This window comes from Hyperolius riggenbachi, chromosome 6, assembly GCF_040937935.1.
Source record: "Hyperolius riggenbachi isolate aHypRig1 chromosome 6, aHypRig1.pri, whole genome shotgun sequence".
Taxonomy (NCBI): domain Eukaryota; kingdom Metazoa; phylum Chordata; class Amphibia; order Anura; family Hyperoliidae; genus Hyperolius; species Hyperolius riggenbachi.
Genome location: NC_090651.1, coordinates 349,198,283 through 349,216,147, shown reverse-complemented (window position 1 = coordinate 349,216,147; position 17,865 = coordinate 349,198,283). Strand labels below are relative to the sequence as shown.

Below are 17,865 nucleotides of genomic sequence, written 5' to 3'. Positions count from 1 at the left end.
TGAAAAAGCATGCCGTCAGTATCGTCTGTCCCAAGACCAGTGGGCCAGACATCTGACACCTTTGCTGCGCTACAAAGCGCTTGATGCCTTCGCAGAATTGCCTGCGGAGAAGGATAATGATTATGCTGCTATAAAAGACGCTATCATTACTAAGTACCAGCTGACGCCAGAAGCCTATCGCAAAAAGTTCAGGGCCTGGCAGAAAAAGTCTTCTGATTCGTACCGAGATGTGGTCAGCAGCTTGCTCACCACACTCCGTCAGTGGACTCTAGGCCTCACCAAAGGGTCTTATGGCGTCCTGGAGGACTTGATAGTCCTCGAGCAATTTCTGAACATTTGCCCTGCTGATGTACGACAATTTGTGTTAGAACGCAAGCCGACTTCAGCAACTGTCGCTGCAGACCTTGCTGAGACTTTTGCAACTACCCGGGTGGCTGATACCCGCAGAACTGTCCCATCCAGCTGGAGAGGAGGTCAGCCCAATACTCTGGCAGACTCTCCTGCCCCTGTGAGCCGTCCGCCACAGAGGCCACCCAGCGCAGCTGCTGCACCCAGGCCTGCAGCGCCTGGAGAGGTCACCTGTCACTACTGCCGCCAGCCCGGACACATGAAATTCGACTGTCCGGAGCGGAGACAGACACCACCAGCACCTGGATCATCTGCATCACCTGCACCTCACCCACAGCAGAGGCAACCCGCCAGCGAACCACAGCCTGGATCATCCGATTTTGTCCTGTTTGCCCGCGGAAAGGAAATCCGCGACCGAACCGACCAGCAGCAACTTGTTAGAGTGAACGGCAAAGTTGTCACCGGATTTCGAGACACCGGAGCTGACATCACGTTAGTTCACTCACATCTTGTGCCAAAGGAGAGCATCAGCTCCAGCCGATCCCTTGCCCTTACTGGAGTAGAAGGCACCCTTTTTCACATAGCCCACGCCAGAGTGAAGCTGGATTGGGGAGTGGGAGGGGTCCAAGAAAGGGTTGTTGGGGTTATGAAGGATCTCCCAGTCCCTGTGTTGCTAGGGACTGATTTGGGCAAGCTTGTGTCCTACTATGAACCTGCCACGACCGCCTTGTCGCTCACGGAAGGAGACGGACTCTCCACCCACCACCAGGTACTTTATACACTTGGGGGAGCACCAGGGGGAGGTGGGTTGAATGTGCCCAGTTCAAGGGTACCAGGTTCAATAGTGCCTGCTTCAAAGGCACCTGAGTTTGAGGTACAGACTGTCTGTTGTGATGATGCTGTAACTGTACCTGAGTCTCCTGTACAACCTGTCTGTAATGAAAAAATGTCTATACCTGTCAATGTCATTACTGCATGCAATGATGATCTGAGTAATGTCCGTCTGTGCCATTCTGACAGTGTACCGGTGCTAGCAGTACCGCGCAGCTGCACTGCTCAGAACCCGAGCTCAGGACAGGTGGAGGGGGTTCCGGCCTCCTCCCCCTCCTCTGACCGCAGGGATGAGACCTTTCAGCCGCTGGCCTCGTGTGACATGAGCCAGTTGGCTGAAACTGACAGCGCCGTATTCTCAGCCGCACTACAAAGTGACCCAAGCCTGGAGGTGCTCATGCAGCAAGCCGCTGAGCCCCTCGCAGACGGGGCCGCTTTCAAGGTGTACTGGGAAGGTGGGAGACTGTACAGTGAGTCTGTACAGCCCCCTACAGGTAGATCCCACGCGGATACCAAGTGGCTTGTGGTCCCGAGTGCGTTTAGGGGACATGTGCTGAAATCCGCACATGGTAATCCTCTGACCGGGCACTCGGGTGTCCGCAAGACACTCGCCGGTATTCGGAAACAGTTTTATTGGCCCCGGATGAACAGGGATGTAGCCAACTACTGCAGGGCATGTGCCGTCTGTCAGGAGCTGGGAAGGTCCAGGGATTCCCGCGGGGTTCCCTTAGGTCCACAGCCACTCAGCAGGGGAACCCTGCGTGGGCTGGCTGTTGACCTAACCAACCCACTGCCCGTTGTCCGCAGTCCCGGCAGACACCACGTCCGACTGCAGTGGCGCAAACGCCCTGTCCAGAACGGTCCATGTTGGGTCAACCCTGAGGGTAGCAGACCGCGACCGGTCCAGGGGAACCGAGCCACAGGCTCCAATAGGTTTTCCCGCCGTACCGGCAACTCGAGGCCCGTCAGCCAGGTTAGCGGCGCCGCCACACATCTTGCGGATGAGTGGCTAAGCCACGGACAAGGGGGGGGGGGCTGTCACGGACGATTGCGGGGACGCAGGCGCGTCCTGGAACCGCCCGTGAAGAAAAGCGATCGCACTCGATTCTCTGCGTCGATTGCGCTTCAAATCGATAGAATCTGGATTTATTGTGTAGGAGGTCTGCAGTCCTTTCTTAGCAGAGGAATAGCATCACCTTAACTGCAGGATGGCTCTTTTGATATGCTAATGAGCCTGGGCCCAGAGAGTCCCTGGCTTCAAGCTGTGCTGATGGCCCATCCATCAGGTATAAGGTGACAAACACCATGACAGAACCAAATTTAGAGTGAGGGAACTCAGACACTCCGACTCCTTTTCCCAGCAGGGAGCCGACATGTGGCTTGCTGCTGCCAACTTCAAAGAACCTTTGCCTGGGAATGACCTGGTATAAATCCCAGGGGTCTCTCATATTCCATAAATGGCTATATGTATCATATTTTCTGTGTTGCCAGGCTGGCAGACCCTCCAAACTAACAGAGCAGGTAGGGCCCTGCCTGGCGTTGGGTCTGAGAACATTTCAGAACCTTCTGAGGTAAAGACTGCCCGTTAGGCAGTCCAACAGTGCCCTAATGGTACCACAGGGGTCCCACCCCTCATGTTTGGTATCAGACTGCTGGGTACATCGAGGCAGATCTGAAAATATTAGTAAATCTGCCCTGACCTGTACGGTTCTGTGAGATAGAGCCCATATATGGTTAAGGCATGATTTCTGGTCTCCAGGACAAGGGCAGGACTCATCTCATGTTCTAAGGGGGTGTGTGGGCCCGCCCTCACTTCCTCCTACTGAATCAGGGGCATAAGAATGGGAGAGGAGCCAAAACTCAGAGTCCTCCACACTGAAACATCTTGCACTCATCAGACGCCAGCTTGAGGATATGCTGGCATCCACCTGGTCTGAACTCTGAACTCTGGACTTTGAAACCAAGGACTTTATGATTCTTCCCACAATAAGGACATCTTTCCAGGAACTAAGTAATTTTCTCCCTTCTTTTATTTTTCATACTGGCTATTGCTGTTTTCATAATTGTTGATTTTCATAATTGTCTGTATATATTAATTATTTATATTGCGTGAATAAACGACTTTCTCCAAGTCATTCACTTTCCGCTACCCTGCTTATCAGCACACACAGAAATGATCCCGGGTCTCTGAAGATACGCTACTGTTTGTTGTTGTTGGCTAGACAGAATATCGTGTGTTAACCGTTTTATTCGCAGGACTAGTCAGTTAGTGAGTTCCTCTGTCTCAGGAAACAGAGGTGGTGGCAGATCCCATGAACTAGTGTGTGAGTTGTAATCACCCGTGTCTCACAGGCTCCCTTCTGAGTTGTCTGCGGCTAATTCTTAACGGTTCCTGCGCATTGACTGCGACCAGAGTTCGCACGATCTGTGCGCTGGCACCGTTTAGAAGGCTAAGTGCGGTCAGCCACTGAGGGCTCCTGTGACACTAAGGTAACGTTTTATGTATTTTTTTCATTGTAATTTTTTTTTTTTTATTACAAAAAAAATAATAATTGGGGAGTGTGGGAGGTAATGAGTTAATTTTTAGTGTAAAACGAATGTATTTGTATATGAAAAATGCTTTAGGGTGTAGTTTTACTATTAGGCCACAAGATGGCCACAGTAACTTTTTGTTTATGTGACCTGCAAGCGTAGGAAGTACGATTGCAGGAAGTGTTATGAGGCTGGGAAACTTTTTTTTTTTTCACAGTGATCGCGCTACTTCTCATAGAAGCAACCGATCATTGCGAAGGGCTTAGATCAACGAATGGGAACGTTTTTTCCCGTTCATTGATCTCTGGGCAAGCGGGTGGTGGCGTGCACGAGCGCGGGGGCGCGCGGACAGCGGCGGGAGGTGCGGATATCTCCGTCCCTGGTGTTGACAGGGTGGAAAAAGGGACGGAGATATCCGCACCACTGGTGGTAAAGTGGTTCATTGATAATTCTTTTGTTCGTGGGTCCCATCGATTGCTGGCACCTGAGTTTTAGAGAGTACCTTATATGATGTGCCCATAGACTCACCAAGGTATAGTACGCACAAAGTGACAACTATGTGAATTATGCTGGTGGCCAGGCATGGATGCCCAAGTACTAACTGCAATTCAGTCTTGCGTTACCTGTTACAATCATAAAAACTTGGCTCTAACCCACATGACACCTCATCAGCTAGTGCAGTGATGTCAAACCGGTCCTTTGAGGGCCGAGGTCCTCACACATTTTTGGCACAGCTCAAATGAATTGATGGGTCTGAATCAGGAAAGGTGTGGTCCATCAGGTAGAACACATTCCTCTCTATCTCAGTCCATCCTAAATACTGGCATGGATCTGGCCCTCGTTATAACGTTGCAATAATGTTAATGGATTACTACAGTGAATGGCCAGAAATTGCCTTTGTGTCAAATGTCGCCTCTGCTACTGTCATTACATTTCTCTCCACGGTGTTTTTAGCAGGGAAGGTAATACAAAAGAACTTTTGTTGAACAATTTGTATCGTTTGAATCTTTTCCCTAGTTATGGGGCACTTCTTATCTCCCATATGGAAGTATAGTTTTCGAGCGTCTGCTAACCCCATGCAAAGGTACGTTTTGTAAAAGTACAGTTTTGGGACTACCCGCACCTGCTCATAATTCTGAGCTTTTCTATACATCAGTTCATAACAATTATATGCATTACTCTAGAATTGTATCCCGATGACCTTCTCGCCCCTCCCCTTTCAGGTGCAGTGACAGCAGTGACACTGGATGATGTCCCTATAGAGTTCTGTGAAGGCCAGTGACTCATCGCTGTGATTGTGCTGTCACCTGCCGTTACTGGAGTTAAACTTCAACCAGAGCTAGTGATATGCCATTATCTGTCAGAGGCCAAGCGGGTGACAGAGCCGACGTCCTATAATATGGAGATCCACCTGGAATCCCAGACTCATCTTCTCCTCTTCTGATGACAGGTGAGAATGGGGGGACATGTGAGGAGGTGACACACTGAGCTCCGGACAAATCTTCTCTACTGCTGGTGTCAGGTGAGAATGGGGGGACAGGTGAGCAGCTGACAAACTGAGCCCCGGACACATCTGCAAGTGACTGGTAGGAATGGGGGACATGTGAGGAGGTGACACACACAGGATACATCTCGAGGTGGGTGGCAGCAGGGAACACTCTGGGTGTTTTTTTTCTCAATAGTACCCACTTCCTGTGCTCAGCCCAGCTTGCAAAAATGTACCCAACAGGCAGAGGTGTAGCAATAGGGGTTGCAGAGGTTGTGACCACACCGGGGCCCTTGGGTCAGAGGGGCCTCATCTGTAGTATTAGTTCTCTATTGGTCCTGTGCTCATAATAATCATTTCTATAGATACTTTGAATAGTGGTAATCATTAACAAACTGCTCCCCATCCCCTTCTTGTACCTCTGACACTGTAGTTGCCATTGTCAGGTTTTGGTGCGCTGTATCAATTATGTATAGAGTGCTTGGGGGGCCCCATTGTAAAATTTGCATCGGCAGGTACATTTTTACAACAATTCGGGCCTTCTACAATCCTGTCCAGCTCTCCTAGAGAACTTGCCCCCTGGAATGGTCTACATGCTGGTGAGACTGTGCTAGGAGACAAAGCATATACATAACTTCATATCAGGAAATAATCTTATTTCTCGGCATCAACATAGGTTTGCTAAGGATACGTCTTGTTTGAATAACATGCTCAGCATTTTGACGTGGTGATTGATAATGTGGAAATTGGGAATGCTGTAGATGTGATATTATTGGACATTGCAAAGGCCTGTGTACATGGATAAGAAAAACAAAACTTTGCTTTCTTAAAACAGAAAGAATTTGCGATAATTCAGGTTGGAGTGAGCTTGAGATGTCTCCCAGTGCATCACTGCTGAATATATGCAAATTAACCATTGTTGTCCTTAGAAGCTAAACACACCTCCAGAACCGCTAGAATTTATTCTGGCTCTGTACAAATTAACAAGCTGACACATCATTGCATTCCAGCGGTTCTGGAGGTGTGTTTAGCTTCTAAGGGTAACAATGGTTAATTTGCATATATTCAGCAGTGTTGCACTGGGAGACATCTCAAGCTCACTCCAACCTGAATTATCGCAAATTCTTTCTGTTTTAAGAAAGTAAACTTTTGTTTTTCTTAGCATTTTAGTAAGGGGGCTTTTAGGACCATTGTAGTCCCTTACACACTCCAATGAGTTCTGGTTCACTATGAGCTTGTTGGTTAGTCTGTACTACATGGATAAGGAACTGGCTAATAGAAAGAAAGCAAAGAGTTGTGGTTAATGGATCATATTCAAAATGGGTGACTGTTAGCAGTGGGGACCCAGAGGGGTCGGTACTGGGTCCAGTACTCTTCAATGTATTTATTAATTATCTTAGAGGAAATTGCTACTTTTGCAGATCATACAAAGTTGTGCAGAATTCTCACCACACAGGTAGATAGTGACATATTGCAGAAGGATCTGGATAGGATGGCTGTATGGGCAAGAAAATGGCAGATGAAATTCAATGGTGAAAAATGTAAAGTCGTACATTTCGGTCATACTAACAGTCTAGCACCATACAGAGTAAATGGGATACAGATGGGGGCATTAAACTTGGAAAGGGACTAAAGGTAGCCACTAACGGTCCAATTTCTAGCGAATGATCAGAAATTCTGATCGGAAGTGAAATATTGTAATAAATCGTTCACTGCACCATCAACGAACCAATCTTTACTTCCTATCTATCACAACCAACAAAAAAATTCAAATTTTGGTTCGACGAAAATTCATTCGGGCGACATTTTTTTCACTCGTTCATAATCGATTGTGTCCTCCAATGGAGATTATTTACAACCAATCCGATCTGAATTTCTGATCGCTCGAACGATTTTTCGCTAGAAATTGGACCGTTAGTGGCTTGGGATGAATTAAAAGGGAAATAAAAACTTGGGATGCTGGCATAATAATGCCTGTTTAGCTCTCTTATAAGGCTGTACCTGGAATATGGAATCCAGTTCTGGGCACCACATTACAGGACGGACATTGCAGTGTTAGAGCAGGTGCAGACGAACCACAGAATTGATTAGAGGGATAGACGGTCTCACTTACCAGGAAAGGTTAGATAAACTGGGATTATTTGAGTTTGGAGAAAAGTCTGTAAATTCTATTCATGAAAAGTTATGGCTATCCAATGTAAAATCAAAAGAAGTTTCATCACCCAGATTGAATCAGTTCAGTTAATCCTAAGGCCTCAATTCACGGAGCATTATCAAACGTTTATCCAACACTTTATCAAACGTTTGATAATTTACCTCATGGGTAAAATCTCATTTTGAATTCACTAAGGTGTTATATATATATCGAATGTTTTACCGATAAAACGTTCAACAAATATATAACACCTTAGTGAATTCAAAATGAGATTTTACCCATGAGGTAAATTATCAAACGTTTGATAAATGTTTGATAATGCTCCGTGAATTGAGGCCAAAATGTATTAATGGGCATTTAGGACTTTGAAAGAATCTTGTACCAGTTTCAACACTCCCTTCCATCACTATAGAGTCCACAGTACATCCATTACATAGGCAAATGCAGGAGGAGATTACAGCTGCCCAGAATCCCCCCTCAGATTAGGGCCAGTGCAGTGTCTGGGAACAGGCTCAAATTGAGACAGCAGAACATCTGCAGGCATCCTGCAGCTCACAGCACTGCCCCTTTTCTTGTCCTTCTACAGTTAAAGCGGATCCGAGATGAAAATCTAACTATAACAAGTAACTTGTCTATATATCTTATCTAAAGTCGAGATAGTTTACACAGCATATCTAGCTGCACATAGCTTCAATAGAATATGATTAATTATTCCTGTGATACAATGAGAGCGGCTATGTTCTGTTTGTCATCATTACACAGGTAATCTGCAACTGCATCTCCAGCCCTCAGCTCACTCACTCCTCCTCCTCCCCTCTGCCTCTGAAATCTCTGGCTAGTAGCCTCCTCCTCCTGCCCAGACTGAGCTCCCATAAGCCCTTGCTACATGGGTCTGAGTACCTTGGCGTTTTGGAGAAGCTGTGGGCGAGGCTTGTTTAGTTTATAGGGAACTAGAGTATTAAAACAAAAAGAAAAAAGTATTTGGTTTGAGGAATGCCCTATAAACTATATGTAAGGAACACAATTATGCAATGTGTAAACGGTCATCTCGGATCCACTTTAACTTTGGTTGGAGCAGCAGCGTGTGTACAGAGCATGGAGCAGCAGCAAGTGTACAGAGCATGGAGCAGCAGCATGTGTACAGAGCATGGAGCAGCAGTGGGTGTGCAGAGCATGGAGCAGCAGCGTGTGTACAGAGCATGGAGCAGCAGCATGTGTACAGAGCATGGAGCAGCAGCGTGTGTACAGCAGAATGTGTACAGAGCATGGAGCAGCAGCGTGTGTACAGAGCATGTAGCAGCAGCATGTGTACAGAGCATGGAGCAGAAGCGTGTGTACAGAGCATGGAGCAGCAGCATGTGCACAGAGCATGGAGCAGCAGGGTGTGTACAGAGCATGGAGCAGCAGCATAACAGCATGTGTACAGAGCATGGAGCAGCAGTGGGTGTACAGAGCATGGAGCAGCAGCAGGTGTGCAGAGCATGGAGCAGCAGTGTGTGTGCAGAGCATGGAGCAGCAGGGTGTGTACAGAGCATGGAGCAGCAGCGGGTGTGCAGAGCATGGAGCAGCAGCATGTGTGCAGAGCATGGAGCAGCAGCATGTGTGCAGAGCATGGAGCAGCAGGGTATGTACAGAGCATGGAGCAGCAGCGTGTGTACAGAGCATGGAGCAGCAGCGTGTGTATAAAGCATGGAGCAGCATGCGTACAGAGCATGAAGCAACAGCGTGTGTATAGAGCATGCTCTGGGGAACTTAATAGAATCAGGTATGAGCACAACCCTGTGCCCTGCTGTGTGCATCCTTCACTTTCCTCTTCATTGCCATTGTCTGCTGTCCTCATTATTATCTGTATCCAAACTGTTCCTGATCTATCCCGTTGGCAGTCAGTCAGACGGGAAATTGCATTATGTGTAGCCAGCATGATGTCCTACCATATTATTATACAGTATTGTGCATGGCTGAGTGAGACCTTTTAGGACCTCCCCCCCCCCTCCCCCACCCCCTCCAGTTTGAAAATCCTGGGTTTGCCCCTGCATTGCAATGTGTGCTGCCACCATCCTTTCCTTCTTAAAGGATACCCAATGTGACATGATGAGATACACATGTATGTACAGTGCCTAGCACACAAATAACTATGCTGTGTTCCTTTTTTTATTTCTCTGCCTGAAAGAGTTAAACATCAGGTATGTAAGTGGCAGTTCCTGTCTGAGTCAGGACTGGGTCAGACTACAGTGTGACCCTCACTGATAAGAAATTACAACTATAAAACACTTTCCTAGCAGAAAATGGCTTCTGAGAGCAATAGTTCATAGATTTTAGCTCTGACATAATTCAATGAATGTGTCATTGAGTAAAAACAATAAAACGGTAAAAACTTAAAAAGTAGATTTAAATATTAAATAAAACTGGAATATCTTAAAAAGTCATTTTTAGAAGAAGGGGAATATATACAATTGTTTATTTCATTAGTTTATTTTCACCTTGGGTGTCCTTTAATCCACAGTGGCTTCCCATATTATGCAGTACACAGTGACAAGAGGGGGGATGAATAGAGTTTTTCTTAGACAGAGTTATGTCAGTCACAGGAGAATTGTTCTGTTGTCCTCAGGTGGGGAGGAGGGATTAAACTGTTATATCTCATCATCACTCAACACGTCTTCCCATCTGCAGCATCTGACACCTGGCAGTGGCAGATATATAGATCCTCATCCTCTGCAGCCTCCAACTCCGGCTCCACCTGGCAGTGCCAGATATACAGATCCTCATCCTCTGCAGCCTCCAACTCCGGCTCCACCTGGCAGTCCCAGATATATAGATCCTCATCCTCTGCAGCCTCCAATTCCGGCTCCACCTGGCAGTGCCAGATATACAGATTCTCTTTCCTCTGCAGCCTCCAACTCCGAATCCACCTGGCAGTGCCAGACATACGGATCCTCATCCTCTTCAGCCTCCAACTCTGGCTCCTCCTGGCTAGAAGTGCCAAATATACAGATCCCTCATCCTCTTCAGCCTCCAAATCCGGCTCCACCTGGCAGTGCCAGATATACAGATCCCCTATCCTCTGCAGCCTCCAAATCCGGCTCCACCTGGCAGTGCCAGATATATGCATCCTCATTCTCTGCAGCGACAGTAAGTGGAAACTTCTTATCCTTCTGTACAGCTTGTAAATAGTTAGACTTACAAAGTGGTGGTGGAGGGTGTACTGGACCTTGGTACACAGTGATGATGCAGGGTGTATTGAACTGTGGTACATGGTGATGGTGGAAGGTGTACTGGAGTCTGCTATACAGTGGGGGTGGAGGGTGTACTGGAGTCCGGCACACAGTGGGGTTGGAGGGTGTACTGGAGTCTGGCACACAGTGGTGATGAATGGTGGTACACAGTGTTGATGGCGGGTGTACTGGAGTCTGGTACACAGTGATGGTGGAGGGTGTACTGGACTCTGATACACAGTGGTAGTGGAGGGTGTACTGGACTCTGATACACAGTGATGGTGAAGGCTGTACTGGAATGTGGTACACAGTGTTGATGGCGGGTGTCCTAGACTTGGGTACACAGTGATGGTGGATGGTGTACAGGAATGTGGTACACAATGATGGTGGCGATTGTACTAGACTTTGGTACACAGTGTTGATGGCGGGTGTCCTAGACTTTGGTACACAGTGATGATGGCAGGTGTACTAGACTTTGGTACACAGTGATGGTGGAGGGTGTCCTAGACTTTAATACACTGTGATGGTGGAGGGTGTACTGGACTCTGATACACAGTGATGGGGGAGGGTGTACTGGACTGTGGTACACAGTGATGATGGCAGGTGTACTAGACTTTGGTACACAGTGATGGTTGGAGGGTGTAGTGTTGTACAGACATTGGTGTCACACATGCTGGTGACTGGTGGGGCTGGTGATGAATTGTTTGTGACGTGAGAGTCTCTGGGGTCTTCAGCTCTCCTTGGGGGACAGTAGACTGATGCTCGGTAAATACACACAGCTGTCAGTGATGGGATGGTGACAGATGGGATTGGCTGATCTGGTAGTCACGGCACCAGCCAGACACCCCTTTGTTTGCGCCTCATGTTGTGTGACAAAGCTCACCAATCGCAGCACTGCCTGTGTGACGTGTGACCAGTGAGAGAAGTGTAGAAGTGACTCCGCTGTACAACTGCCAGAAGATTAGCATGACAGTCTGTTAAAGGGAAAAAAGATGACAGTCCCCGTACTTCCCTCCCTTAAAGATAGACAGCAAGAAATAAAATATTTTCTTTTGATTGGAGGAGAAATAAGACCGGCACATACAGAAAAGAGTTCTCAGGTGAAAATGTAGGCTGCATACAGACGCCCCGATGTGTCACAGTACTGGATCACTTTGGCTGAGTGCATTGTTCACCCCCTTGCGTCGCCTCCTGGAAGCCATTCCATCCAATGCTTAATCATCATCCCTCTCCCCCCTTCCCCCTTTCCATAGCAACAGAACCTTGAATACATCCAAATCCCTGCTGGCAATGCTCATTGAGCGCATGCACAGCCATAGAGTTGTTCCAGTGCCTTGTTACCTATCTCAGGAGCACCAGGGGTCATAGTAAAACAATATGGAAACAGGAAATGAGGGGGAAATGTCTCCAGCACAGACGCGGAGAGCATTAACCTCTTCCAAAACCCCTATTGTCGATAGGCTTTGGGAAGGTGGCAGCCCCAGGACCGTATAACGCCGAAAGGCGACAAGTCCTGGGGCGGGGTTTTACAGGGGATCGCATCCCCGCGGTCTACCAGTGGCTAGGAGGCTGTTAGACAGCGAAACTACTGTCTATTTACAATGTACAGCACTGGGTGTAAGCCTATGATCGTGAAGTGGTTAAAAACCCTAAAGAAGTGGCAAGCAGGTCATGCCAGAAGGTCATGGTCATATTGCGACTGATGATCTCTTTTGCTACAGTAGAGGATGAATCACACACCTAAAACAAGCTGCAGCTTATCCAGTCTGACTTCAGTCAGAGCACCTGATCTGCATGCTTGTTCAGGGGATGTGGCTAAAGGTATTAAGGGGGCCATACACTAGGTGATCAACCAACCAATCGACCATCCAATTTGATTATTATAATTGAATTGGAGGAAAATTGGTGCTGCCAAGTGCATGCCCGACCGACAAAGCGACCAATTTCGGGACAGAAATTGGCAGCACAGTCTATCGCGCATGTTTGTAAATTTTGGGCCGAGGTTGGTTGGTCGGGTGCGCAGCAGTACGGCGGCCGATTTGCGAACGAGTGATGAGACGAAACTCCCACCGCTGCCGCCCCAATGTATGAATGTGTGTAGTGCAGACGCTAATGCGCCGCTAGCGGCTTACCAGTGAGATGGACGGATGGACCCGGCGAGCTGTTTCAGGACAGGTAATGTATAAATGCACTACACAACATACATTTATACATTTAGGGGGCAGCGGCGGGGTGGACACAGCGGCTCAGCCGATTCCTGGATAATTTCATGCTGAAATCGGACGGGAATTGGCCTGTAGTGTATGGGCAGATTCGATTAGAGACAAATTTGTCTCTTGGTCGAATCTGCCCATACTCGTTCTAATGTCTAAACTAGTATTAGAGACACAGGATCAGCAGGAGAGTTAGGCAAATGGTATTATTTTTAAAGGAAAAATCCATATCCTTCTCAGTTTAGGTTCCCTTTAACTTGCATAGTATTGCTTTGTGCTATAAGTGGACATTGGCATACTTGACATTTGTTTAACCCCCTTGGCGGTATGAAAAATACCGCCAGGGGGCAGCGCAGCAGTTTTTTTTTAATTATTTTTTTTTTAAATCATGTAGCGAGCCGAGGGCTCGCTACATGATAGCCGCTGCTCAGCGGCATCCCCCCAGCCCCGCCGATCGCCTCCGGCGATAGGCGATCAGGAAATCCCGTTCAAAGAACGGGATTTCCTGGAGGGCTTCCCCCGTCGCCATGGCGACGGGGCGGAATGACGTCACCGACGTCAGCGACGTCGGGACGTCATTGGGAGACCCGATCCACCCCTCGGCGCTGCCTGGCACTGATTGGCCAGGCAGCGCTCGGGGTCTGGGGGGGGGGGGGCCGCGCGCCGCACCGGATAGCGGCGATCGGGCGCGCGGCGGCGGCGATCGGGGTGCTGGCGCAGCTAGCAAAGTGCTAGCTGCGTCCAGCAAAAAAAAAATTAAGCAAATCGGCCCAGCAGGGCCTGAGCGGCACCCTCCGGCGGCTTACCCCGTGTCACACACGGGGTTACCGCTAAGGAGGTTAAAGAGAAACCGAGCCAAAGCTCGGGTTCAAAACAAGTTCTTACCCTGCAGAGGCCTCGATTCATAAAAAGCAGTGCGATAAAAAAAATCTTGAGTGCGGTATTTTCCCGGTCTGTGTGCTAATTCATAAAGATTTACCCAGCTGCCATGGAAGGTCGGTAAATTACCGCAGCCAATTGAGCGGTAGAGTAGAGCAGTGTGGCGATATCGCTCTTTTGCCCTGCACAGATGACTCGCACAGATGACTCACACAGACTTTCCCTGCCTGCACAGATGACTCACACAGACTTTCCCTGCCTGCACAGATGACTCACACAGACTTTCTCTGCCTGCACAGATGACTTGCACAGACGACTCACACAGACTTTCCCTGCCTGCACAGATGACTCGCACAGATGACTCACACAGACTTTCCCTGCCTGCACAGATGACTCGCACAGACGACTCACACAGACTTTCCCTGCCTGCACAGATGACTCGCACAGACGACTTGCACAGACGACTCACACAGACTTTCCCTGCCTGCACAGATGACTCGCACAGACGACTCGCACAGACGACTCACACAGACTTTGCCTGCCTGCACAGATGACTCGCACAGGTGACTCACACAGACGACTCACACAGACTTTCCCTGCCTGCACAGATGACTCGCACAGATGACTTACACAGACTTTCCCTGCCTGCACAGACGACTCACACAGACTTTGCCTGCCTGCACAGATGACTCGCACAGGTGACTCACACAGATGACTCTTTGCACAGATGACTCACGCAGACATCGGCTCCTTGCACTTTGCATTGTTAACACCTCACCAGAGGTGTCGGTAACTTGTTAAGACCTCAGCAGAGGTGTCGGTAATTATCGTCCGTTGAAAAAGTTGTGACAGCGCTCCTCTTCTTAATAACTATATATCTGCAATGAACAAATTCCACATAGTGCATTACCAACAGTATAGCTGATTAGCATGCATATACACCCAGTGAACTTCCGTGCTCAGTGTGTTTCACTCCTTGTGACATCCACTCCCTATAATACAGCCGCTCACCGGATGAAAGCCACCTCAGACTCCAGGTGGATCTAGCGCTTTGCCAACCGGAAACAGAATCCACAGCTCCGGCCTGCCTCTTGTAAAAACTCCAATTTATTCCATACAGAACATGTAAAAACAAATAATAGCACATAGCATAATACTGTTTAAAAGCATTCCCCGGCCTGCGCACTTCAGTACACTCACTTCGTTACAAGATAAAAGCGCATATCGGGCTCCTTAGCCCAGCAATATCTCCCTCTCACCGCGGTGTCGGCGTCCCGTACTCCCGCTTCCCGAGGTTTGCCGGCGCTCAGTCTCCGTGCATAGGGTCCCGCTGCTCTGTGACGTCAGTCGCACCTGGCTCCGCCCTACGCGTTTCGTCCAATCGGACTCATCAGCCCCTGATGAGTCCGATTGGACGAAACGCGTAGGGCGGAGCCAGGTGCGACTGACGTCACAGAGCAGCGGGACCCTATGCACGGAGACTGAGCGCCGGCAAACCTCGGGAAGCGGGAGTACGGGACGCCGACACCGCGGTGAGAGGGAGATATTGCTGGGCTAAGGAGCCCGATATGCGCTTTTATCTTGTAACGAAGTGAGTGTACTGAAGTGCGCAGGCCGGGGAATGCTTTTAAACAGTATTATGCTATGTGCTATTATTTGTTTTTACATGTTCTGTATGGAATAAATTGGAGTTTTTACAAGAGGCAGGCCGGAGCTGTGGATTCTGTTTCCGGTTGGCAAAGCGCTAGATCCACCTGGAGTCTGAGGTGGCTTTCATCCGGTGAGCGGCTGTATTATAGGGAGTGGATGTCACAAGGAGTGAAACACACTGAGCACGGAAGTTCACTGGGTGTATATGCATGCTAATCAGCTATACTGTTGGTAATGCACTATGTGGAATTTGTTCATTGCAGATATATAGTTATTAAGAAGAGGAGCGCTGTCACAACTTTTTCAACAGATCTTTAATGGACTTGTGGTAGCGAATACTCAACGGATCAGATCCACCAGGGCAGGCGCAGTTTGCTTATACATTACGGTAATTATCGTCCGGCTTACCGCTTGTTGAAGGCTTTATGAATTGACTGACATGTGTTGGAGGTAACTACAGCCAAGTCGGTAATTTATCTCCCTGGTCGGTAATGTCAGCTTTTCATGCGGTAACAGCCTTTATGAAATGACACATTGCTAAGTGGTCGGGAAAGTCTGCTGTTTTCAGCATTACCGCATGCGGTAATGCTTTATGAATTGAGGCGAAGATTGCCTATCAAAATATTAATCATCATTAGTAATTACCAACTGTAGAAGATGTGAGGCCTCTGCCATTAACATTGTAAGAATGGCAGCATTGTAAATATTTCCCTTGAAAATCAATAGGTGAATTTTGATTGGCTGTTGTAGGCTCCACCCAATTTCCTAAATATTAACCCCAGTCACCCAGTGACCAACTGTGCCAAGTTTGAGAACCCTGCGACTAAGGGCTCTTTAACACGGGCAGCTGACAGCACTGAAGTCATCGCCTGTCAGCTGCTTCCCTGTGCACTGGCTTGGTGCTTGTTAGCGTCAGGTTCCGGCACTGTACAGGCATTCGCCCCCCCGGGGTTAGATCCGAGCACTGCCACAGCTGCACTCAGACTCATGTTGTGTTCCTCCGCCACCCATTAACACCACCGGGTGTCAACGCTTGGCACGTGAAGTGTTACAACCGCTGCGATTCAGCTGCATTTTAATTGCACCTGAATTGCACTGGCGGGTGGCAGACAGGCGGGTGAACTGCTCGGCAAACGTGCAGTTCAGCCACCCATGTGAAAGGGGCCTTACAGTCTAAGAATGACTGCAGTTTACATTTTCTTATTTAAAATGAATAGCTGAAATTTGATTGACTGTTTTATGCTCCACCCACTTTCACTGAAATTTTAACCTCGGTCACCACTCACCAAGTGACTAAGGGCTTAATTTGAGTAGCGGGAGTTACAATCCTCAGCGCACACTACAGGCTGTGTAGTATGCGCTGCTAACTTACGCGCACTCCCTTGTACTTAGTGGCCGCTTCTTTACTCCCACCCTGAGCCCTGTCGTGTCCTGTAGCTGTTTAGGACGTGATCCGCGCACTTTGATTGGCCCAATAGGCTGCCTGTTAATTGTCCTAGTTAATTGACTTAGTTCTTTTGGTCAGACACTTGACTCGTGCATGTTATGCTTGTACTTTGTACAGCACCGTAGTTGGCGTTGGCACAATTGCTGCAGTGAGCTCTGTGTTGGCTGCAATGTTGTTGTGCTCACATTATCTCATGTTTACATCTGATTTTATTTGAGAAGGAAATAAATCCTTTTCAGGGATGACCTTGATGTATCAGACATCTGGCTGCCACGTCCTCTGGTCAGACTGTCTGGGGGAGTCTCTGGTTGGTAATGGGAAAGGCTGTCACAGGGAGTCTGTGGTAGGTAATGGTACAGGCCATGTTGAAGAGTATCTGGTCAGTTATGGGACAGGCCATCTGGTGGAGTCTCTGGACAGTACCAGTAGTGGGACAAACCTTCTGGGGTAGTCTCTGGTTTGTAATGGTGTAGGCAATGTTGGGGAGGCTCTGGTCAGTAGTGGGAAAGGCCGTGTGGGAGGTCTTTGGTCAGTAATGGGACACGTTGTCTATGGGGTGATTCTCTGTGACTTCACACTGACATATTAAACAGGTGAACAATAACTTCAGGGAATCGGGGCCAAACCATGTGGAGAAAGATGGGGACATTGGGGGACTTATGATTCATGAATATCTGTGTGACGCATGGACAAAGGTGCGTTGTCCATGGAAACTAGTCATGGAGTCCCCTCCCCCCCCCCCCCCCCCCTTCTTCTCTTCCCCATGCCATTATGGTAAAGGCATACATTATACTATTGCTGAACTATTAGATAAATGATCATTGTCTTCGAGATCTTAATTACTTACATGCTGTAGCTCTTTTCAACTTTTCACCAGCAGTTTTCAAACAAGATTTAGAGCTCCACAGAGCTGTGGAGGATGAGTCCAGGAGTCAGAGCTATTTTTGGCTACCTGGAGCTGGAGATTTTCTGTACCAACTCCACAGCCCTGGTGAGGATTAAACTGAGGAGTCAGAGTTTTCATAAACTGAGGAGTTGTACCAACTCCACAGCCCTGCTGCTGGCGTCAATAAGATAATTAACTGGCAAGTCAGATCAATATTTGATCATCA

General features: G+C 48.3%; 1 protein-coding gene across 5 annotated transcripts in view; it reads left to right on the top strand.

Moving 5' to 3' along the window:
- The window catches only part of LOC137521821 (tyrosine-protein kinase STYK1-like), a 74,051-nt gene that overhangs the window by 12,884 nt on the left and 43,302 nt on the right, over nucleotides 1-17,865 (top strand). For 2 of the 5 annotated variants that reach the window (XM_068241597.1, XM_068241593.1), the window contains exons 2-3: nucleotides 4,935-5,161; nucleotides 10,023-10,481. The gene's annotated coding sequence lies outside the window, so the exon portion shown is untranslated. Of the gene's footprint in view, nucleotides 1-4,934; nucleotides 5,162-5,192; nucleotides 5,234-9,960; nucleotides 10,482-17,865 lie in introns of those variants that run through there. The other 3 variants (XM_068241594.1, XM_068241595.1, XM_068241596.1) reach the window with 3 other exon arrangements.